The following is a 19648-nucleotide window of genomic DNA, read 5'->3' as shown; positions in this document are numbered from 1 at the left end:
GGCACGATAGCTCAGCGTGTTCGGTCTGAGAGTTATCTGCCCTCTGTAATAAAAGACCGAGTCAACGATGAACATGAACGGACGCCATCGGACGTCCGCCCCCAACAAATGCAACGAAAGAAATGAGAACAAAAAAAAAAAAAATTGGTGAATGCTCGCTTAGCATGCGGACGGCCCGGGTTCGATTCCCGGCCGATGCATCGTTCTGCTGTTCTCGCTATAATGCTGCCGCGCCGATTCTTCGCCTGAGCTGCGTCAGCCTCAGGAATGTATAGCGGGATTCGCTGTGAGAAGAACCATACACGCAGCACGCAATAGACCGTACTTGAACGGTCGCGTGCTATTTCTGAACTCTGACGACGGCCTGGCCCAACAGGCCGCTGTGTTTAGGTGCCGCAAGGGCGATGTACTGTAACCTCGGGCAGTGCTGCGTTCCGTTGAAAAAGCTGCGGCAGCAGTTTAATCTAGCAAGTAGGGAAAGCACGTGTAGCAACACAACAGATTCTTGAGAAAGCGCAAACTGTCTATCTCTAATATGAGAGACTTACCAAGTTTCCTGTAACGTTACTTGCAACGTGCCTCGGTAGCGCAGTAGGTAGCGCGTAAGTGTCATAATCTTAAGGTCGTGAGTTCGATCCTCACCCGGGGCATTTAATTTGCTGTACATCAAGGCTGAATTAACGGCGTTGCTGTTGCTAGGGAACGAACTTAATTGTCGTTCGTTATCCACAAGGAGTCTACGCCCCAGCGTCAATATGTTTATTTCCAATTATGACAACGTACAACTTTGATCTTTCTCTTCCCTTGTTAGGAGTAAAATAATGAATAGTCAATTTCGAGCTGTGCGCCATGCCAGTCTGTAGGCGCAAATATGCTCGCAAACGGAGAACTGCACTGAGTCGAGATTCAGCACGAAATACGAGAGGAGACGGAGAAAACCTCACGCTTATCGAGCAAATCCGGTGTGGTCTAGTGGCTAGGATACCTGGCTTTCACCCAGGAGGCCCGGGTTCGATTCCCGGTACCGGAACGGAAGTTTTTGCGCACACAACGCTCCACGTTTTGGCCTTCGAACTGTCGTTTGTCGCCCACCTTCCGAAGCTTCGACCGAACGTAATCGGGGAAAACAGGCACATGATGCAATTACTGTCGGCACCGGAATAAAGGGAGAAGAGGCTCTGGTCCGCTGTTGGGCTGCTACCAGCGTCAGTGGGAAGTCGGTGAAGTCGCCAGTTGCGCCAGAAGCCAGAAATTACCGTAGTACGCCTACACACGCGTTCCAGTTATTTACATTGCTTGCAGCCGCTCCATCCACAACGAGCGTGAGCCCGGATAGCTCAGTCGGTAGAGCATTAGGCTTTTAACCTAAGGGTCCAGGGTTCAAGTCCCTGTCCGGGCGAAGATTTTAACGTTTCCGTAATGGCTCGTCTCGTAGCGATGGTAACCCTGCCGTAATCAGTGCACGGAGTTCGTTTCCTGTCAACATTCTGCGCAGACCGGTTTGATTCTTCACGATTCCAGGGAAACTTCAGTTACGAGCAGTCGTGGCCGAGTGGTTAAGGCGTCTGACTAGAAATCAGATTCCCTCTGGGAGCGTAGGTTCGAGTCCTACCGACTGCGTCGGTTTTTTTCTTTAAGAACAACTAGCAGAAAATTTCGCAGATTTCCTGTCGTTTTGGTACCTCTCCACACCTCGCCTCTCTCAGCCGTTTATAGTGCCTGTCCTTTTGATAAGGGCGAATTCCAAGCGTCAGCTTTCGCGTCAGCCGAGCAAAGTCGGGACAAGTCGGGACATACTACAGGATGGTCTGCGTGGAGCTACGACGAAAAAAACCTTCATTTAACAGCACGCGGCTCACATACTCATACGAAAAAACCAGCGCCACTTGCGGCGGCCGGGAATCGAACCCGGATCAACTGCTTGGAAGGCAACTATGCTCACCATTACACCACCACCGCACAGGCGCTGCTCGCAACGCCCCGCTGTGTCGGCTTCCTGCCCGCCAGCAGCGGCCCACGGTGATAGTAGCTGCAGGCGCTTTACGAGGTAGGAGGGTGCATCCACACGCATTCGGGTAGCGCCTCCACGCACGCTGCGTCTTTGGGCAAGACTAGCCGCCGCGGCCGCAAGGTTACTCACACGATAGAGATGAGCATTCGTTTTAAGGCAGTGTAGTGGAGCACTCCGCGTGTGTAGCACTTTTTTCGGTTGTATCCGACGTCGCTGGGTGGCAATCCCACTTTCCCCTGCAGAAAAGTACTCGGGAAGCACGGGCAGCTTGTCGAGCATCGGTGGTTCAATGGCATGTGCCTCAGCAGTGCAGTAGGCAGCGCGTAAGTCTCATAATCTTAAGGCTTGCCGGCACGATAGCTCAGCGTGTTCGGTCTGAGAGTTATCTGCCCTCTGTAATAAAAGACCGAGTCAACGATGAACATGAACGGGCGCCATCGGACGTCCGCCCCCAACAAATGCAACGAAAGAAATGAGAACAAAAAAAAAAAAATTGGTGAATGCTCGCTTAGCATGCGGACGGCCCGGGTTCGATTCCCGGCCGATGCATCGTTCTGCTGTTCTCGCTATAATGCTGCCGCGCCGATTCTTCGCCTGAGCTGCGTCAGCCTCAGGAATGTATAGCGGGATTCGCTGTGAGAAGAACCATACACGCAGCACGCAATAGACCGTACTTGAACGGTCGCGTGCTATTTCTGAACTCTGACGACGGCCTGGCCCAACAGGCCGCTGTGTTTAGGTGCCGCAAGGGCGATGTACTGTAACCTCGGGCAGTGCTGCGTTCCGTTGAAAAAGCTGCGGCAGCAGTTTAATCTAGCAAGTAGGGAAAGCACGTGTAGCAACACAACAGATTCTTGAGAAAGCGCAAACTGTCTATCTCTAATATGAGAGACTTACCAAGTTTCCTGTAACGTTACTTCCAACGTGCCTCGGTAGCGCAGTAGGTAGCGCGTAAGTCTCATAATCTTAAGGTCGTGAGTTCCATCCTCACCCGGGGCATTTAATTTGCTGTACATCAAGGCTGAATTAACGGCGTTGCTGTTGCTAGGGAACGAACTTAATTGTCGTTCGTTATCCACAAGGAGTCTACGCCCCAGCGTCAATATGTTTATTTCCAATTATGACAACGTACAACTTTGATCTTTCTCTTCCCTTGTTAGGAGTAAAATAATGAATAGTCAATTTCGAGCTGTGCGCCATGCCAGTCTGTAGGCGCAAATATGCTCGCAAACGGAGAACTGCACTGAGTCGAGATTCAGCACGAAATACGAGAGGAGACGGAGAAAACCTCACGCTTATCGAGCAAATCCGGTGTGGTCTAGTGGCTAGGATACCTGGCTTTCACCCAGGAGGCCCGGGTTCGATTCCCGGTACCGGAACGGAAGTTTTTGCGCACACAACGCTCCACGTTTTGGCCTTCGAACTGTCGTTTGTCGCCCACCTTCCGAAGCTTCGACCGAACGTAATCGGGGAAAACAGGCACATGATGCAATTACTGTCGGCACCGGAATAAAGGGAGAAGAGGCTCTGGTCCGCTGTTGGGCTGCTACCAGCGTCAGTGGGAAGTCGGTGAAGTCGCCAGTTGCGCCAGAAGCCAGAAATTACCGTAGTACGCCTACACACGCGTTCCAGTTATTTACATTGCTTGCAGCCGCTCCATCCACAACGAGCGTGAGCCCGGATAGCTCAGTCGGTAGAGCATTAGGCTTTTAACCTAAGGGTCCAGGGTTCAAGTCCCTGTCCGGGCGAAGATTTTAACGTTTCCGTAATGGCTCGTCTCGTAGCGATGGTAACCCTGCCGTAATCAGTGCACGGAGTTCGTTTCCTGTCAACATTCTGCGCAGACCGGTTTGATTCTTCACGATTCCAGGGAAACTTCAGTTACGAGCAGTCGTGGCCGAGTGGTTAAGGCGTCTGACTAGAAATCAGATTCCCTCTGGGAGCGTAGGTTCGAGTCCTACCGACTGCGTCGGTTTTTTTCTTTAAGAACAACTAGCAGAAAATTTCGCAGATTTCCTGTCGTTTTGGTACCTCTCCACACCTCGCCTCTCTCAGCCGTTTATAGTGCCTGTCCTTTTGATAAGGGCGAATTCCAAGCGTCAGCTTTCGCGTCAGCCGAGCAAAGTCGGGACAAGTCGGGACATACTACAGGATGGTCTGCGTGGAGCTACGACGAAAAAAACCTTCATTTAACAGCACGCGGCTCACATACTCATACGAAAAAACCAGCGCCACTTGCGGCGGCCGGGAATCGAACCCGGATCAACTGCTTGGAAGGCAACTATGCTCACCATTACACCACCACCGCACAGGCGCTGCTCGCAACGCCCCGCTGTGTCGGCTTCCTGCCCGCCAGCAGCGGCCCACGGTGATAGTAGCTGCAGGCGCTTTACGAGGTAGGAGGGTGCATCCACACGCATTCGGGTAGCGCCTCCACGCACGCTGCGTCTTTGGGCAAGACTAGCCGCCGCGGCCGCAAGGTTACTCACACGATAGAGATGAGCATTCGTTTTAAGGCAGTGTAGTGGAGCACTCCGCGTGTGTAGCACTTTTTTCGGTTGTATCCGACGTCGCTGGGTGGCAATCCCACTTTCCCCTGCAGAAAAGTACTCGGGAAGCACGGGCAGCTTGTCGAGCATCGGTGGTTCAATGGCATGTGCCTCAGCAGTGCAGTAGGCAGCGCGTAAGTCTCATAATCTTAAGGCTTGCCGGCACGATAGCTCAGCGTGTTCGGTCTGAGAGTTATCTGCCCTCTGTAATAAAAGACCGAGTCAACGATGAACATGAACGGGCGCCATCGGACGTCCGCCCCCAACAAATGCAACGAAAGAAATGAGAACAAAAAAAAAAAAATTGGTGAATGCTCGCTTAGCATGCGGACGGCCCGGGTTCGATTCCCGGCCGATGCATCGTTCTGCTGTTCTCGCTATAATGCTGCCGCGCCGATTCTTCGCCTGAGCTGCGTCAGCCTCAGGAATGTATAGCGGGATTCGCTGTGAGAAGAACCATACACGCAGCACGCAATAGACCGTACTTGAACGGTCGCGTGCTATTTCTGAACTCTGACGACGGCCTGGCCCAACAGGCCGCTGTGTTTAGGTGCCGCAAGGGCGATGTACTGTAACCTCGGGCAGTGCTGCGTTCCGTTGAAAAAGCTGCGGCAGCAGTTTAATCTAGCAAGTAGGGAAAGCACGTGTAGCAACACAACAGATTCTTGAGAAAGCGCAAACTGTCTATCTCTAATATGAGAGACTTACCAAGTTTCCTGTAACGTTACTTCCAACGTGCCTCGGTAGCGCAGTAGGTAGCGCGTAAGTCTCATAATCTTAAGGTCGTGAGTTCCATCCTCACCCGGGGCATTTAATTTGCTGTACATCAAGGCTGAATTAACGGCGTTGCTGTTGCTAGGGAACGAACTTAATTGTCGTTCGTTATCCACAAGGAGTCTACGCCCCAGCGTCAATATGTTTATTTCCAATTATGACAACGTACAACTTTGATCTTTCTCTTCCCTTGTTAGGAGTAAAATAATGAATAGTCAATTTCGAGCTGTGCGCCATGCCAGTCTGTAGGCGCAAATATGCTCGCAAACGGAGAACTGCACTGAGTCGAGATTCAGCACGAAATACGAGAGGAGACGGAGAAAACCTCACGCTTATCGAGCAAATCCGGTGTGGTCTAGTGGCTAGGATACCTGGCTTTCACCCAGGAGGCCCGGGTTCGATTCCCGGTACCGGAACGGAAGTTTTTGCGCACACAACGCTCCACGTTTTGGCCTTCGAACTGTCGTTTGTCGCCCACCTTCCGAAGCTTCGACCGAACGTAATCGGGGAAAACAGGCACATGATGCAATTACTGTCGGCACCGGAATAAAGGGAGAAGAGGCTCTGGTCCGCTGTTGGGCTGCTACCAGCGTCAGTGGGAAGTCGGTGAAGTCGCCAGTTGCGCCAGAAGCCAGAAATTACCGTAGTACGCCTACACACGCGTTCCAGTTATTTACATTGCTTGCAGCCGCTCCATCCACAACGAGCGTGAGCCCGGATAGCTCAGTCGGTAGAGCATTAGGCTTTTAACCTAAGGGTCCAGGGTTCAAGTCCCTGTCCGGGCGAAGATTTTAACGTTTCCGTAATGGCTCGTCTCGTAGCGATGGTAACCCTGCCGTAATCAGTGCACGGAGTTCGTTTCCTGTCAACATTCTGCGCAGACCGGTTTGATTCTTCACGATTCCAGGGAAACTTCAGTTACGAGCAGTCGTGGCCGAGTGGTTAAGGCGTCTGACTAGAAATCAGATTCCCTCTGGGAGCGTAGGTTCGAGTCCTACCGACTGCGTCGGTTTTTTTCTTTAAGAACAACTAGCAGAAAATTTCGCAGATTTCCTGTCGTTTTGGTACCTCTCCACACCTCGCCTCTCTCAGCCGTTTATAGTGCCTGTCCTTTTGATAAGGGCGAATTCCAAGCGTCAGCTTTCGCGTCAGCCGAGCAAAGTCGGGACAAGTCGGGACATACTACAGGATGGTCTGCGTGGAGCTACGACGAAAAAAACCTTCATTTAACAGCACGCGGCTCACATACTCATACGAAAAAACCAGCGCCACTTGCGGCGGCCGGGAATCGAACCCGGATCAACTGCTTGGAAGGCAACTATGCTCACCATTACACCACCACCGCACAGGCGCTGCTCGCAACGCCCCGCTGTGTCGGCTTCCTGCCCGCCAGCAGCGGCCCACGGTGATAGTAGCTGCAGGCGCTTTACGAGGTAGGAGGGTGCATCCACACGCATTCGGGTAGCGCCTCCACGCACGCTGCGTCTTTGGGCAAGACTAGCCGCCGCGGCCGCAAGGTTACTCACACGATAGAGATGAGCATTCGTTTTAAGGCAGTGTAGTGGAGCACTCCGCGTGCGTAGCACTTTTTTCGGTTGTATCCGACGTCGCTGGGTGGCAATCCCACTTTCCCCTGCAGAAAAGTACTCGGGAAGCACGGGCAGCTTGTCGAGCATCGGTGGTTCAATGGCATGTGCCTCAGCAGTGCAGTAGGCAGCGCGTAAGTCTCATAATCTTAAGGCTTGCCGGCACGATAGCTCAGCGTGTTCGGTCTGAGAGTTATCTGCCCTCTGTAATAAAAGACCGAGTCAACGATGAACATGAACGGGCGCCATCGGACGTCCGCCCCCAACAAATGCAACGAAAGAAATGAGAACAAAAAAAAAAAATTGGTGAATGCTCGCTTAGCATGCGGACGGCCCGGGTTCGATTCCCGGCCGATGCATCGTTCTGCTGTTCTCGCTATAATGCTGCCGCGCCGATTCTTCGCCTGAGCTGCGTCAGCCTCAGGAATGTATAGCGGGATTCGCTGTGAGAAGAACCATACACGCAGCACGCAATAGACCGTACTTGAACGGTCGCGTGCTATTTCTGAACTCTGACGACGGCCTGGCCCAACAGGCCGCTGTGTTTAGGTGCCGCAAGGGCGATGTACTGTAACCTCGGGCAGTGCTGCGTTCCGTTGAAAAAGCTGCGGCAGCAGTTTAATCTAGCAAGTAGGGAAAGCACGTGTAGCAACACAACAGATTCTTGAGAAAGCGCAAACTGTCTATCTCTAATATGAGAGACTTACCAAGTTTCCTGTAACGTTACTTGCAACGTGCCTCGGTAGCGCAGTGGGTAGCGCGTAAGTCTCATAATCTTAAGGTCGTGAGTTCGATCCTCACCCGGGGCATTTAATTTGCTGTACATCAAGGCTGAATTAACGGCGTTGCTGTTGCTAGGGAACGAACTTAATTGTCGTTCGTTATCCACAAGGAGTCTACGCCCCAGCGTCAATATGTTTATTTCCAATTATGACAACGTACAACTTTGATCTTTCTCTTCCCTTGTTAGGAGTAAAATAATGAATAGTCAATTTCGAGCTGTGCGCCATGCCAGTCTGTAGGCGCAAATATGCTCGCAAACGGAGAACTGCACTGAGTCGAGATTCAGCACGAAATACGAGAGGAGACGGAGAAAACCTCACGCTTATCGAGCAAATCCGGTGTGGTCTAGTGGCTAGGATACCTGGCTTTCACCCAGGAGGCCCGGGTTCGATTCCCGGTACCGGAACGGAAGTTTTTGCGCACACAACGCTCCACGTTTTGGCCTTCGAACTGTCGTTTGTCGCCCACCTTCCGAAGCTTCGACCGAACGTAATCGGGGAAAACAGGCACATGATGCAATTACTGTCGGCACCGGAATAAAGGGAGAAGAGGCTCTGGTCCGCTGTTGGGCTGCTACCAGCGTCAGTGGGAAGTCGGTGAAGTCGCCAGTTGCGCCAGAAGCCAGAAATTACCGTAGTACGCCTACACACGCGTTCCAGTTATTTACATTGCTTGCAGCCGCTCCATCCACAACGAGCGTGAGCCCGGATAGCTCAGTCGGTAGAGCATTAGGCTTTTAACCTAAGGGTCCAGGGTTCAAGTCCCTGTCCGGGCGAAGATTTTAACGTTTCCGTAATGGCTCGTCTCGTAGCGATGGTAACCCTGCCGTAATCAGTGCACGGAGTTCGTTTCCTGTCAACATTCTGCGCAGACCGGTTTGATTCTTCACGATTCCAGGGAAACTTCAGTTACGAGCAGTCGTGGCCGAGTGGTTAAGGCGTCTGACTAGAAATCAGATTCCCTCTGGGAGCGTAGGTTCGAGTCCTACCGACTGCGTCGGTTTTTTTCTTTAAGAACAACGAGCAGAAAATTTCGCAGATTGCCTGTCGTTTTGGTACCTCTCCACACCTCGCCTCTCTCAGCCGTTTATAGTGCCTGTCCTTTTGATAAGGGCGAATTCCAAGCGTCAGCTTTCGCGTCAGCCGAGCAAAGTCGGGACAAGTCGGGACATACTACAGGATGGTCTGCGTGGAGCTACGACGAAAAAAACCTTCATTTAACAGCACGCGGCTCACATACTCATACGAAAAAACCAGCGCCACTTGCGGCGGCCGGGAATCGAACCCGGATCAACTGCTTGGAAGGCAACTATGCTCACCATTACACCACCACCGCACAGGCGCTGCTCGCAACGCCCCGCTGTGTCGGCTTCCTGCCCGCCAGCAGCGGCCCACGGTGATAGTAGCTGCAGGCGCTTTACGAGGTAGGAGGGTGCATCCACACGCATTCGGGTAGCGCCTCCACGCACGCTGCGTCTTTGGGCAAGACTAGCCGCCGCGGCCGCAAGGTTACTCACACGATAGAGATGAGCATTCGTTTTAAGGCAGTGTAGTGGAGCACTCCGCGTGCGTAGCACTTTTTTCGGTTGTATCCGACGTCGCTGGGTGGCAATCCCACTTTCCCCTGCAGAAAAGTACTCGGGAAGCACGGGCAGCTTGTCGAGCATCGGTGGTTCAATGGCATGTGCCTCAGCAGTGCAGTAGGCAGCGCGTAAGTCTCATAATCTTAAGGCTTGCCGGCACGATAGCTCAGCGTGTTCGGTCTGAGAGTTATCTGCCCTCTGTAATAAAAGACCGAGTCAACGATGAACATGAACGGGCGCCATCGGACGTCCGCCCCCAACAAATGCAACGAAAGAAATGAGAACAAAAAAAAAAAATTGGTGAATGCTCGCTTAGCATGCGGACGGCCCGGGTTCGATTCCCGGCCGATGCATCGTTCTGCTGTTCTCGCTATAATGCTGCCGCGCCGATTCTTCGCCTGAGCTGCGTCAGCCTCAGGAATGTATAGCGGGATTCGCTGTGAGAAGAACCATACACGCAGCACGCAATAGACCGTACTTGAACGGTCGCGTGCTATTTCTGAACTCTGACGACGGCCTGGCCCAACAGGCCGCTGTGTTTAGGTGCCGCAAGGGCGATGTACTGTAACCTCGGGCAGTGCTGCGTTCCGTTGAAAAAGCTGCGGCAGCAGTTTAATCTAGCAAGTAGGGAAAGCACGTGTAGCAACACAACAGATTCTTGAGAAAGCGCAAACTGTCTATCTCTAATATGAGAGACTTACCAAGTTTCCTGTAACGTTACTTGCAACGTGCCTCGGTAGCGCAGTGGGTAGCGCGTAAGTCTCATAATCTTAAGGTCGTGAGTTCGATCCTCACCCGGGGCATTTAATTTGCTGTACATCAAGGCTGAATTAACGGCGTTGCTGTTGCTAGGGAACGAACTTAATTGTCGTTCGTTATCCACAAGGAGTCTACGCCCCAGCGTCAATATGTTTATTTCCAATTATGACAACGTACAACTTTGATCTTTCTCTTCCCTTGTTAGGAGTAAAATAATGAATAGTCAATTTCGAGCTGTGCGCCATGCCAGTCTGTAGGCGCAAATATGCTCGCAAACGGAGAACTGCACTGAGTCGAGATTCAGCACGAAATACGAGAGGAGACGGAGAAAACCTCACGCTTATCGAGCAAATCCGGTGTGGTCTAGTGGCTAGGATACCTGGCTTTCACCCAGGAGGCCCGGGTTCGATTCCCGGTACCGGAACGGAAGTTTTTGCGCACACAACGCTCCACGTTTTGGCCTTCGAACTGTCGTTTGTCGCCCACCTTCCGAAGCTTCGACCGAACGTAATCGGGGAAAACAGGCACATGATGCAATTACTGTCGGCACCGGAATAAAGGGAGAAGAGGCTCTGGTCCGCTGTTGGGCTGCTACCAGCGTCAGTGGGAAGTCGGTGAAGTCGCCAGTTGCGCCAGAAGCCAGAAATTACCGTAGTACGCCTACACACGCGTTCCAGTTATTTACATTGCTTGCAGCCGCTCCATCCACAACGAGCGTGAGCCCGGATAGCTCAGTCGGTAGAGCATTAGGCTTTTAACCTAAGGGTCCAGGGTTCAAGTCCCTGTCCGGGCGAAGATTTTAACGTTTCCGTAATGGCTCGTCTCGTAGCGATGGTAACCCTGCCGTAATCAGTGCACGGAGTTCGTTTCCTGTCAACATTCTGCGCAGACCGGTTTGATTCTTCACGATTCCAGGGAAACTTCAGTTACGAGCAGTCGTGGCCGAGTGGTTAAGGCGTCTGACTAGAAATCAGATTCCCTCTGGGAGCATAGGTTCGAGTCCTACCGACTGCGTCGGTTTTTTTCTTTAAGAACAACTAGCAGAAAATTTCGCAGATTTCCTGTCGTTTTGGTACCTCTCCACACCTCGCCTCTCTCAGCCGTTTATAGTGCCTGTCCTTTTGATAAGGGCGAATTCCAAGCGTCAGCTTTCGCGTCAGCCGAGCAAAGTCGGGACAAGTCGGGACATACTACAGGATGGTCTGCGTGGAGCTACGACGAAAAAAACCTTCATTTAACAGCACGCGGCTCACATACTCATACGAAAAAACCAGCGCCACTTGCGGCGGCCGGGAATCGAACCCGGATCAACTGCTTGGAAGGCAACTATGCTCACCATTACACCACCACCGCACAGGCGCTGCTCGCAACGCCCCGCTGTGTCGGCTTCCTGCCCGCCAGCAGCGGCCCACGGTGATAGTAGCTGCAGGCGCTTTACGAGGTAGGAGGGTGCATCCACACGCATTCGGGTAGCGCCTCCACGCACGCTGCGTCTTTGGGCAAGACTAGCCGCCGCGGCCGCAAGGTTACTCACACGATAGAGATGAGCATTCGTTTTAAGGCAGTGTAGTGGAGCACTCCGCGTGTGTAGCACTTTTTTCGGTTGTATCCGACGTCGCTGGGTGGCAATCCCACTTTCCCCTGCAGAAAAGTACTCGGGAAGCACGGGCAGCTTGTCGAGCATCGGTGGTTCAATGGCATGTGCCTCAGCAGTGCAGTAGGCAGCGCGTAAGTCTCATAATCTTAAGGCTTGCCGGCACGATAGCTCAGCGTGTTCGGTCTGAGAGTTATCTGCCCTCTGTAATAAAAGACCGAGTCAACGATGAACATGAACGGGCGCCATCGGACGTCCGCCCCCAACAAATGCAACGAAAGAAATGAGAACAAAAAAAAAAAAATTGGTGAATGCTCGCTTAGCATGCGGACGGCCCGGGTTCGATTCCCGGCCGATGCATCGTTCTGCTGTTCTCGCTATAATGCTGCCGCGCCGATTCTTCGCCTGAGCTGCGTCAGCCTCAGGAATGTATAGCGGGATTCGCTGTGAGAAGAACCATACACGCAGCACGCAATAGACCGTACTTGAACGGTCGCGTGCTATTTCTGAACTCTGACGACGGCCTGGCCCAACAGGCCGCTGTGTTTAGGTGCCGCAAGGGCGATGTACTGTAACCTCGGGCAGTGCTGCGTTCCGTTGAAAAAGCTGCGGCAGCAGTTTAATCTAGCAAGTAGGGAAAGCACGTGTAGCAACACAACAGATTCTTGAGAAAGCGCAAACTGTCTATCTCTAATATGAGAGACTTACCAAGTTTCCTGTAACGTTACTTGCAACGTGCCTCGGTAGCGCAGTAGGTAGCGCGTAAGTGTCATAATCTTAAGGTCGTGAGTTCGATCCTCACCCGGGGCATTTAATTTGCTGTACATCAAGGCTGAATTAACGGCGTTGCTGTTGCTAGGGAACGAACTTAATTGTCGTTCGTTATCCACAAGGAGTCTACGCCCCAGCGTCAATATGTTTATTTCCAATTATGACAACGTACAACTTTGATCTTTCTCTTCCCTTGTTAGGAGTAAAATAATGAATAGTCAATTTCGAGCTGTGCGCCATGCCAGTCTGTAGGCGCAAATATGCTCGCAAACGGAGAACTGCACTGAGTCGAGATTCAGCACGAAATACGAGAGGAGACGGAGAAAACCTCACGCTTATCGAGCAAATCCGGTGTGGTCTAGTGGCTAGGATACCTGGCTTTCACCCAGGAGGCCCGGGTTCGATTCCCGGTACCGGAACGGAAGTTTTTGCGCACACAACGCTCCACGTTTTGGCCTTCGAACTGTCGTTTGTCGCCCACCTTCCGAAGCTTCGACCGAACGTAATCGGGGAAAACAGGCACATGATGCAATTACTGTCGGCACCGGAATAAAGGGAGAAGAGGCTCTGGTCCGCTGTTGGGCTGCTACCAGCGTCAGTGGGAAGTCGGTGAAGTCGCCAGTTGCGCCAGAAGCCAGAAATTACCGTAGTACGCCTACACACGCGTTCCAGTTATTTACATTGCTTGCAGCCGCTCCATCCACAACGAGCGTGAGCCCGGATAGCTCAGTCGGTAGAGCATTAGGCTTTAACCTAAGGGTCCAGGGTTCAAGTCCCTGTCCGGGCGAAGATTTTAACGTTTCCGTAATGGCTCGTCTCGTAGCGATGGTAACCCTGCCGTAATCAGTGCACGGAGTTCGTTTCCTGTCAACATTCTGCGCAGACCGGTTTGATTCTTCACGATTCCAGGGAAACTTCAGTTACGAGCAGTCGTGGCCGAGTGGTTAAGGCGTCTGACTAGAAATCAGATTCCCTCTGGGAGCGTAGGTTCGAGTCCTACCGACTGCGTCGGTTTTTTTCTTTAAGAACAACTAGCAGAAAATTTCGCAGATTTCCTGTCGTTTTGGTACCTCTCCACACCTCGCCTCTCTCAGCCGTTTATAGTGCCTGTCCTTTTGATAAGGGCGAATTCCAAGCGTCAGCTTTCGCGTCAGCCGAGCAAAGTCGGGACAAGTCGGGACATACTACAGGATGGTCTGCGTGGAGCTACGACGAAAAAAACCTTCATTTAACAGCACGCGGCTCACATACTCATACGAAAAAACCAGCGCCACTTGCGGCGGCCGGGAATCGAACCCGGATCAACTGCTTGGAAGGCAACTATGCTCACCATTACACCACCACCGCACAGGCGCTGCTCGCAACGCCCCGCTGTGTCGGCTTCCTGCCCGCCAGCAGCGGCCCACGGTGATAGTAGCTGCAGGCGCTTTACGAGGTAGGAGGGTGCATCCACACGCATTCGGGTAGCGCCTCCACGCACGCTGCGTCTTTGGGCAAGACTAGCCGCCGCGGCCGCAAGGTTACTCACACGATAGAGATGAGCATTCGTTTTAAGGCAGTGTAGTGGAGCACTCCGCGTGTGTAGCACTTTTTTCGGTTGTATCCGACGTCGCTGGGTGGCAATCCCACTTTCCCCTGCAGAAAAGTACTCGGGAAGCACGGGCAGCTTGTCGAGCATCGGTGGTTCAATGGCATGTGCCTCAGCAGTGCAGTAGGCAGCGCGTAAGTCTCATAATCTTAAGGCTTGCCGGCACGATAGCTCAGCGTGTTCGGTCTGAGAGTTATCTGCCCTCTGTAATAAAAGACCGAGTCAACGATGAACATGAACGGGCGCCATCGGACGTCCGCCCCCAACAAATGCAACGAAAGAAATGAGAACAAAAAAAAAAAAATTGGTGAATGCTCGCTTAGCATGCGGACGGCCCGGGTTCGATTCCCGGCCGATGCATCGTTCTGCTGTTCTCGCTATAATGCTGCCGCGCCGATTCTTCGCCTGAGCTGCGTCAGCCTCAGGAATGTATAGCGGGATTCGCTGTGAGAAGAACCATACACGCAGCACGCAATAGACCGTACTTGAACGGTCGCGTGCTATTTCTGAACTCTGACGACGGCCTGGCCCAACAGGCCGCTGTGTTTAGGTGCCGCAAGGGCGATGTACTGTAACCTCGGGCAGTGCTGCGTTCCGTTGAAAAAGCTGCGGCAGCAGTTTAATCTAGCAAGTAGGGAAAGCACGTGTAGCAACACAACAGATTCTTGAGAAAGCGCAAACTGTCTATCTCTAATATGAGAGACTTACCAAGTTTCCTGTAACGTTACTTGCAACGTGCCTCGGTAGCGCAGTAGGTAGCGCGTAAGTCTCATAATCTTAAGGTCGTGAGTTCGATCCTCACCCGGGGCATTTAATTTGCTGTACATCAAGGCTGAATTAACGGCGTTGCTGTTGCTAGGGAACGAACTTAATTGTCGTTCGTTATCCACAAGGAGTCTACGCCCCAGCGTCAATATGTTTATTTCCAATTATGACAACGTACAACTTTGATCTTTCTCTTCCCTTGTTAGGAGTAAAATAATGAATAGTCAATTTCGAGCTGTGCGCCATGCCAGTCTGTAGGCGCAAATATGCTCGCAAACGGAGAACTGCACTGAGTCGAGATTCAGCACGAAATACGAGAGGAGACGGAGAAAACCTCACGCTTATCGAGCAAATCCGGTGTGGTCTAGTGGCTAGGATACCTGGCTTTCACCCAGGAGGCCCGGGTTCGATTCCCGGTACCGGAACGGAATTTTTTGCGCACACAACGCTCCACGTTTTGGCCTTCGAACTGTCGTTTGTCGCCCACCTTCCGAAGCTTCGACCGAACGTAATCGGGGAAAACAGGCACATGATGCAATTACTGTCGGCACCGGAATAAAGGGAGAAGAGGCTCTGGTCCGCTGTTGGGCTGCTACCAGCGTCAGTGGGAAGTCGGTGAAGTCGCCAGTTGCGCCAGAAGCCAGAAATTACCGTAGTACGCCTACACACGCGTTCCAGTTATTTACATTGCTTGCAGCCGCTCCATCCACAACGAGCGTGAGCCCGGATAGCTCAGTCGGTAGAGCATTAGGCTTTTAACCTAAGGGTCCAGGGTTCAAGTCCCTGTCCGGGCGAAGATTTTAACGTTTCCGTAATGGCTCGTCTCGTAGCGATGGTAACCCTGCCGTAATCAGTGCACGGAGTTCGTTTCCTGTCAACATTCTGCGCAGACCGGTTTGATTCTTCACGATTCCAGGGAAACTTCAGTTACGAGCAGTCGTGGCCGAGTGGTTAAGGCGTCTGACTAGAAATCAGATTCCCTCTGGGAGCGTAGGTTCGAGTCCTACCGACTGCGTCGGTTTTTTTCTTTAAGAACAACTAGCAGAAAATTTCGCAGATTTCCTGTCGTTTTGGTACCTCTCCACACCTCGCCTCTCTCAGCCGTTTATAGTGCCTGTCCTTTTGATAAGGGCGAATTCCAAGCGTCAGCTTTCGCGTCAGCCGAGCAAAGTCGGGACAAGTCGGGACATACTACAGGATGGTCTGCGTGGAGCTACGACGAAAAAAACCTTCATTTAACAGCACGCGGCTCACATACTCATACGAAAAAACCAGCGCCACTTGCGGCGGCCGGGAATCGAACCCGGATCAACTGCTTGGAAGGCAACTATGCTCACCATTACACCACCACCGCACAGGCGCTGCTCGCAACGCCCCGCTGTGTCGGCTTCCTGCCCGCCAGCAGCGGCCCACGGTGATAGTAGCTGCAGGCGCTTTACGAGGTAGGAGGGTGCATCCACACGCATTCGGGTAGCGCCTCCACGCACGCTGCGTCTTTGGGCAAGACTAGCCGCCGCGGCCGCAAGGTTACTCACACGATAGAGATGAGCATTCGTTTTAAGGCAGTGTAGTGGAGCACTCCGCGTGTGTAGCACTTTTTTCGGTTGTATCCGACGTCGCTGGGTGGCAATCCCACTTTCCCCTGCAGAAAAGTACTCGGGAAGCACGGGCAGCTTGTCGAGCATCGGTGGTTCAATGGCATGTGCCTCAGCAGTGCAGTAGGCAGCGCGTAAGTCTCATAATCTTAAGGCTTGCCGGCACGATAGCTCAGCGTGTTCGGTCTGAGAGTTATCTGCCCTCTGTAATAAAAGACCGAGTCAACGATGAACATGAACGGGCGCCATCGGACGTCCGCCCCCAACAAATGCAACGAAAGAAATGAGAACAAAAAAAAAAAATTGGTGAATGCTCGCTTAGCATGCGGACGGCCCGGGTTCGATTCCCGGCCGATGCATCGTTCTGCTGTTCTCGCTATAATGCTGCCGCGCCGATTCTTCGCCTGAGCTGCGTCAGCCTCAGGAATGTATAGCGGGATTCGCTGTGAGAAGAACCATACACGCAGCACGCAATAGACCGTACTTGAACGGTCGCGTGCTATTTCTGAACTCTGACGACGGCCTGGCCCAACAGGCCGCTGTGTTTAGGTGCCGCAAGGGCGATGTACTGTAACCTCGGGCAGTGCTGCGTTCCGTTGAAAAAGCTGCGGCAGCAGTTTAATCTAGCAAGTAGGGAAAGCACGTGTAGCAACACAACAGATTCTTGAGAAAGCGCAAACTGTCTATCTCTAATATGAGAGACTTACCAAGTTTCCTGTAACGTTACTTGCAACGTGCCTCGGTAGCGCAGTAGGTAGCGCGTAAGTGTCATAATCTTAAGGTCGTGAGTTCGATCCTCACCCGGGGCATTTAATTTGCTGTACATCAAGGCTGAATTAACGGCGTTGCTGTTGCTAGGGAACGAACTTAATTGTCGTTCGTTATCCACAAGGAGTCTACGCCCCAGCGTCAATATGTTTATTTCCAATTATGACAACGTACAACTTTGATCTTTCTCTTCCCTTGTTAGGAGTAAAATAATGAATAGTCAATTTCGAGCTGTGCGCCATGCCAGTCTGTAGGCGCAAATATGCTCGCAAACGGAGAACTGCACTGAGTCGAGATTCAGCACGAAATACGAGAGGAGACGGAGAAAACCTCACGCTTATCGAGCAAATCCGGTGTGGTCTAGTGGCTAGGATACCTGGCTTTCACCCAGGAGGCCCGGGTTCGATTCCCGGTACCGGAACGGAAGTTTTTGCGCACACAACGCTCCACGTTTTGGCCTTCGAACTGTCGTTTGTCGCCCACCTTCCGAAGCTTCGACCGAACGTAATCGGGGAAAACAGGCACATGATGCAATTACTGTCGGCACCGGAATAAAGGGAGAAGAGGCTCTGGTCCGCTGTTGGGCTGCTACCAGCGTCAGTGGGAAGTCGGTGAAGTCGCCAGTTGCGCCAGAAGCCAGAAATTACCGTAGTACGCCTACACACGCGTTCCAGTTATTTACATTGCTTGCAGCCGCTCCATCCACAACGAGCGTGAGCCCGGATAGCTCAGTCGGTAGAGCATTAGGCTTTTAACCTAAGGGTCCAGGGTTCAAGTCCCTGTCCGGGCGAAGATTTTAACGTTTCCGTAATGGCTCGTCTCGTAGCGATGGTAACCCTGCCGTAATCAGTGCACGGAGTTCGTTTCCTGTCAACATTCTGCGCAGACCGGTTTGATTCTTCACGATTCCAGGGAAACTTCAGTTACGAGCAGTCGTGGCCGAGTGGTTAAGGCGTCTGACTAGAAATCAGATTCCCTCTGGGAGCGTAGGTTCGAGTCCTACCGACTGCGTCGGTTTTTTTCTTTAAGAACAACTAGCAGAAAATTTCGCAGATTTCCTGTCGTTTTGGTACCTCTCCACACCTCGCCTCTCTCAGCCGTTTATAGTGCCTGTCCTTTTGATAAGGGCGAATTCCAAGCGTCAGCTTTCGCGTCAGCCGAGCAAAGTCGGGACAAGTCGGGACATACTACAGGATGGTCTGCGTGGAGCTACGACGAAAAAAACCTTCATTTAACAGCACGCGGCTCACATACTCATACGAAAAAACCAGCGCCACTTGCGGCGGCCGGGAATCGAACCCGGATCAACTGCTTGGAAGGCAACTATGCTCACCATTACACCACCACCGCACAGGCGCTGCTCGCAACGCCCCGCTGTGTCGGCTTCCTGCCCGCCAGCAGCGGCCCACGGTGATAGTAGCTGCAGGCGCTTTACGAGGTAGGAGGGTGCATCCACACGCATTCGGGTAGCGCCTCCACGCACGCTGCGTCTTTGGGCAAGACTAGCCGCCGCGGCCGCAAGGTTACTCACACGATAGAGATGAGCATTCGTTTTAAGGCAGTGTAGTGGAGCACTCCGCGTGTGTAGCACTTTTTTCGGTTGTATCCGACGTCGCTGGGTGGCAATCCCACTTTCCCCTGCAGAAAAGTACTCGGGAAGCACGGGCAGCTTGTCGAGCATCGGTGGTTCAATGGCATGTGCCTCAGCAGTGCAGTAGGCAGCGCGTAAGTCTCATAATCTTAAGGCTTGCCGGCACGATAGCTCAGCGTGTTCGGTCTGAGAGTTATCTGCCCTCTGTAATAAAAGACCGAGTCAACGATGAACATGAACGGGCGCCATCGGACGTCCGCCCCCAACAAATGCAACGAAAGAAATGAGAACAAAAAAAAAAAATTGGTGAATGCTCGCTTAGCATGCGGACGGCCCGGGTTCGATTCCCGGCCGATGCATCGTTCTGCTGTTCTCGCTATAATGCTGCCGCGCCGATTCTTCGCCTGAGCTGCGTCAGCCTCAGGAATGTATAGCGGGATTCGCTGTGAGAAGAACCATACACGCAGCACGCAATAGACCGTACTTGAACGGTCGCGTGCTATTTCTGAACTCTGACGACGGCCTGGCCCAACAGGCCGCTGTGTTTAGGTGCCGCAAGGGCGATGTACTGTAACCTCGGGCAGTGCTGCGTTCCGTTGAAAAAGCTGCGGCAGCAGTTTAATCTAGCAAGTAGGGAAAGCACGTGTAGCAACACAACAGATTCTTGAGAAAGCGCAAACTGTCTATCTCTAATATGAGAGACTTACCAAGTTTCCTGTAACGTTACTTGCAACGTGCCTCGGTAGCGCAGTAGGTAGCGCGTAAGTGTCGTAATCTTAAGGTCGTGAGTTCGATCCTCACCCGGGGCATTTAATTTGCTGTACATCAAGGCTGAATTAACGGCGTTGCTGTTGCTAGGGAACGAACTTAATTGTCGTTCGTTATCCACAAGGAGTCTACGCCCCAGCGTCAATATGTTTATTTCCAATTAT

General features: G+C 52.4%; 40 non-coding genes across 40 annotated transcripts; 32 read left to right on the top strand and 8 right to left on the bottom strand.

Annotated features, from left to right (window-relative positions):
• Positions 1–577: 577 nt before the first annotated feature.
• Positions 578–650, top strand: Trnam-cau (transfer RNA methionine (anticodon CAU)). The gene has a single exon. It is a non-coding gene; the product is annotated as a tRNA-Met (tRNA).
• Positions 651–958: 308 nt separating this feature from the next.
• On the top strand, positions 959–1030 carry Trnae-uuc (transfer RNA glutamic acid (anticodon UUC)). The gene has a single exon. It is a non-coding gene; the product is annotated as a tRNA-Glu (tRNA).
• A 296-nt stretch (positions 1031–1326) lies between these two features.
• On the top strand, positions 1327–1399 carry Trnak-uuu (transfer RNA lysine (anticodon UUU)). The gene has a single exon. It is a non-coding gene; the product is annotated as a tRNA-Lys (tRNA).
• A 139-nt stretch (positions 1400–1538) lies between these two features.
• Positions 1539–1620, top strand: Trnas-aga (transfer RNA serine (anticodon AGA)). Its single transcript has one exon. It is a non-coding gene; the product is annotated as a tRNA-Ser (tRNA).
• A 267-nt stretch (positions 1621–1887) lies between these two features.
• On the bottom strand, positions 1888–1959 carry Trnag-ucc (transfer RNA glycine (anticodon UCC)). Its single transcript has one exon. It is a non-coding gene; the product is annotated as a tRNA-Gly (tRNA).
• A 978-nt stretch (positions 1960–2937) lies between these two features.
• Trnam-cau (transfer RNA methionine (anticodon CAU)) lies at positions 2938–3010 on the top strand. The gene has a single exon. It is a non-coding gene; the product is annotated as a tRNA-Met (tRNA).
• A 308-nt stretch (positions 3011–3318) lies between these two features.
• On the top strand, positions 3319–3390 carry Trnae-uuc (transfer RNA glutamic acid (anticodon UUC)). The gene has a single exon. It is a non-coding gene; the product is annotated as a tRNA-Glu (tRNA).
• Positions 3391–3686: 296 nt separating this feature from the next.
• On the top strand, positions 3687–3759 carry Trnak-uuu (transfer RNA lysine (anticodon UUU)). The gene has a single exon. It is a non-coding gene; the product is annotated as a tRNA-Lys (tRNA).
• Positions 3760–3898: 139 nt separating this feature from the next.
• Positions 3899–3980, top strand: Trnas-aga (transfer RNA serine (anticodon AGA)). The gene has a single exon. It is a non-coding gene; the product is annotated as a tRNA-Ser (tRNA).
• A 267-nt stretch (positions 3981–4247) lies between these two features.
• Positions 4248–4319, bottom strand: Trnag-ucc (transfer RNA glycine (anticodon UCC)). Its single transcript has one exon. It is a non-coding gene; the product is annotated as a tRNA-Gly (tRNA).
• A 978-nt stretch (positions 4320–5297) lies between these two features.
• On the top strand, positions 5298–5370 carry Trnam-cau (transfer RNA methionine (anticodon CAU)). The gene has a single exon. It is a non-coding gene; the product is annotated as a tRNA-Met (tRNA).
• A 308-nt stretch (positions 5371–5678) lies between these two features.
• Positions 5679–5750, top strand: Trnae-uuc (transfer RNA glutamic acid (anticodon UUC)). Its single transcript has one exon. It is a non-coding gene; the product is annotated as a tRNA-Glu (tRNA).
• Positions 5751–6046: 296 nt separating this feature from the next.
• Positions 6047–6119, top strand: Trnak-uuu (transfer RNA lysine (anticodon UUU)). Its single transcript has one exon. It is a non-coding gene; the product is annotated as a tRNA-Lys (tRNA).
• A 139-nt stretch (positions 6120–6258) lies between these two features.
• Positions 6259–6340, top strand: Trnas-aga (transfer RNA serine (anticodon AGA)). Its single transcript has one exon. It is a non-coding gene; the product is annotated as a tRNA-Ser (tRNA).
• A 267-nt stretch (positions 6341–6607) lies between these two features.
• Positions 6608–6679, bottom strand: Trnag-ucc (transfer RNA glycine (anticodon UCC)). Its single transcript has one exon. It is a non-coding gene; the product is annotated as a tRNA-Gly (tRNA).
• Positions 6680–7656: 977 nt separating this feature from the next.
• Trnam-cau (transfer RNA methionine (anticodon CAU)) lies at positions 7657–7729 on the top strand. The gene has a single exon. It is a non-coding gene; the product is annotated as a tRNA-Met (tRNA).
• Positions 7730–8037: 308 nt separating this feature from the next.
• On the top strand, positions 8038–8109 carry Trnae-uuc (transfer RNA glutamic acid (anticodon UUC)). The gene has a single exon. It is a non-coding gene; the product is annotated as a tRNA-Glu (tRNA).
• A 296-nt stretch (positions 8110–8405) lies between these two features.
• Trnak-uuu (transfer RNA lysine (anticodon UUU)) lies at positions 8406–8478 on the top strand. Its single transcript has one exon. It is a non-coding gene; the product is annotated as a tRNA-Lys (tRNA).
• A 139-nt stretch (positions 8479–8617) lies between these two features.
• Positions 8618–8699, top strand: Trnas-aga (transfer RNA serine (anticodon AGA)). Its single transcript has one exon. It is a non-coding gene; the product is annotated as a tRNA-Ser (tRNA).
• A 267-nt stretch (positions 8700–8966) lies between these two features.
• On the bottom strand, positions 8967–9038 carry Trnag-ucc (transfer RNA glycine (anticodon UCC)). Its single transcript has one exon. It is a non-coding gene; the product is annotated as a tRNA-Gly (tRNA).
• Positions 9039–10015: 977 nt separating this feature from the next.
• Trnam-cau (transfer RNA methionine (anticodon CAU)) lies at positions 10016–10088 on the top strand. The gene has a single exon. It is a non-coding gene; the product is annotated as a tRNA-Met (tRNA).
• A 308-nt stretch (positions 10089–10396) lies between these two features.
• On the top strand, positions 10397–10468 carry Trnae-uuc (transfer RNA glutamic acid (anticodon UUC)). Its single transcript has one exon. It is a non-coding gene; the product is annotated as a tRNA-Glu (tRNA).
• Positions 10469–10764: 296 nt separating this feature from the next.
• Positions 10765–10837, top strand: Trnak-uuu (transfer RNA lysine (anticodon UUU)). The gene has a single exon. It is a non-coding gene; the product is annotated as a tRNA-Lys (tRNA).
• A 139-nt stretch (positions 10838–10976) lies between these two features.
• Positions 10977–11058, top strand: Trnas-aga (transfer RNA serine (anticodon AGA)). The gene has a single exon. It is a non-coding gene; the product is annotated as a tRNA-Ser (tRNA).
• Positions 11059–11325: 267 nt separating this feature from the next.
• Trnag-ucc (transfer RNA glycine (anticodon UCC)) lies at positions 11326–11397 on the bottom strand. Its single transcript has one exon. It is a non-coding gene; the product is annotated as a tRNA-Gly (tRNA).
• Positions 11398–12375: 978 nt separating this feature from the next.
• On the top strand, positions 12376–12448 carry Trnam-cau (transfer RNA methionine (anticodon CAU)). Its single transcript has one exon. It is a non-coding gene; the product is annotated as a tRNA-Met (tRNA).
• A 308-nt stretch (positions 12449–12756) lies between these two features.
• Positions 12757–12828, top strand: Trnae-uuc (transfer RNA glutamic acid (anticodon UUC)). The gene has a single exon. It is a non-coding gene; the product is annotated as a tRNA-Glu (tRNA).
• Positions 12829–13335: 507 nt separating this feature from the next.
• On the top strand, positions 13336–13417 carry Trnas-aga (transfer RNA serine (anticodon AGA)). The gene has a single exon. It is a non-coding gene; the product is annotated as a tRNA-Ser (tRNA).
• Positions 13418–13684: 267 nt separating this feature from the next.
• On the bottom strand, positions 13685–13756 carry Trnag-ucc (transfer RNA glycine (anticodon UCC)). The gene has a single exon. It is a non-coding gene; the product is annotated as a tRNA-Gly (tRNA).
• A 978-nt stretch (positions 13757–14734) lies between these two features.
• Positions 14735–14807, top strand: Trnam-cau (transfer RNA methionine (anticodon CAU)). Its single transcript has one exon. It is a non-coding gene; the product is annotated as a tRNA-Met (tRNA).
• A 308-nt stretch (positions 14808–15115) lies between these two features.
• Positions 15116–15187, top strand: Trnae-uuc (transfer RNA glutamic acid (anticodon UUC)). The gene has a single exon. It is a non-coding gene; the product is annotated as a tRNA-Glu (tRNA).
• A 296-nt stretch (positions 15188–15483) lies between these two features.
• Trnak-uuu (transfer RNA lysine (anticodon UUU)) lies at positions 15484–15556 on the top strand. Its single transcript has one exon. It is a non-coding gene; the product is annotated as a tRNA-Lys (tRNA).
• Positions 15557–15695: 139 nt separating this feature from the next.
• Positions 15696–15777, top strand: Trnas-aga (transfer RNA serine (anticodon AGA)). The gene has a single exon. It is a non-coding gene; the product is annotated as a tRNA-Ser (tRNA).
• Positions 15778–16044: 267 nt separating this feature from the next.
• Trnag-ucc (transfer RNA glycine (anticodon UCC)) lies at positions 16045–16116 on the bottom strand. Its single transcript has one exon. It is a non-coding gene; the product is annotated as a tRNA-Gly (tRNA).
• Positions 16117–17093: 977 nt separating this feature from the next.
• Positions 17094–17166, top strand: Trnam-cau (transfer RNA methionine (anticodon CAU)). The gene has a single exon. It is a non-coding gene; the product is annotated as a tRNA-Met (tRNA).
• A 308-nt stretch (positions 17167–17474) lies between these two features.
• Positions 17475–17546, top strand: Trnae-uuc (transfer RNA glutamic acid (anticodon UUC)). Its single transcript has one exon. It is a non-coding gene; the product is annotated as a tRNA-Glu (tRNA).
• Positions 17547–17842: 296 nt separating this feature from the next.
• Trnak-uuu (transfer RNA lysine (anticodon UUU)) lies at positions 17843–17915 on the top strand. The gene has a single exon. It is a non-coding gene; the product is annotated as a tRNA-Lys (tRNA).
• A 139-nt stretch (positions 17916–18054) lies between these two features.
• On the top strand, positions 18055–18136 carry Trnas-aga (transfer RNA serine (anticodon AGA)). Its single transcript has one exon. It is a non-coding gene; the product is annotated as a tRNA-Ser (tRNA).
• A 267-nt stretch (positions 18137–18403) lies between these two features.
• Trnag-ucc (transfer RNA glycine (anticodon UCC)) lies at positions 18404–18475 on the bottom strand. Its single transcript has one exon. It is a non-coding gene; the product is annotated as a tRNA-Gly (tRNA).
• Positions 18476–19452: 977 nt separating this feature from the next.
• Positions 19453–19525, top strand: Trnat-cgu (transfer RNA threonine (anticodon CGU)). The gene has a single exon. It is a non-coding gene; the product is annotated as a tRNA-Thr (tRNA).
• The last annotated feature ends 123 nt before the right edge of the window (positions 19526–19648 follow it).

Source organism: Schistocerca serialis, chromosome 4, assembly GCF_023864345.2.
Source record: "Schistocerca serialis cubense isolate TAMUIC-IGC-003099 chromosome 4, iqSchSeri2.2, whole genome shotgun sequence".
Lineage (NCBI taxonomy): Eukaryota > Metazoa > Arthropoda > Insecta > Orthoptera > Acrididae > Schistocerca > Schistocerca serialis.
Note: the sequence above shows the minus strand (reverse complement) of the source record. Positions and strands in the feature narration are given on the sequence as shown.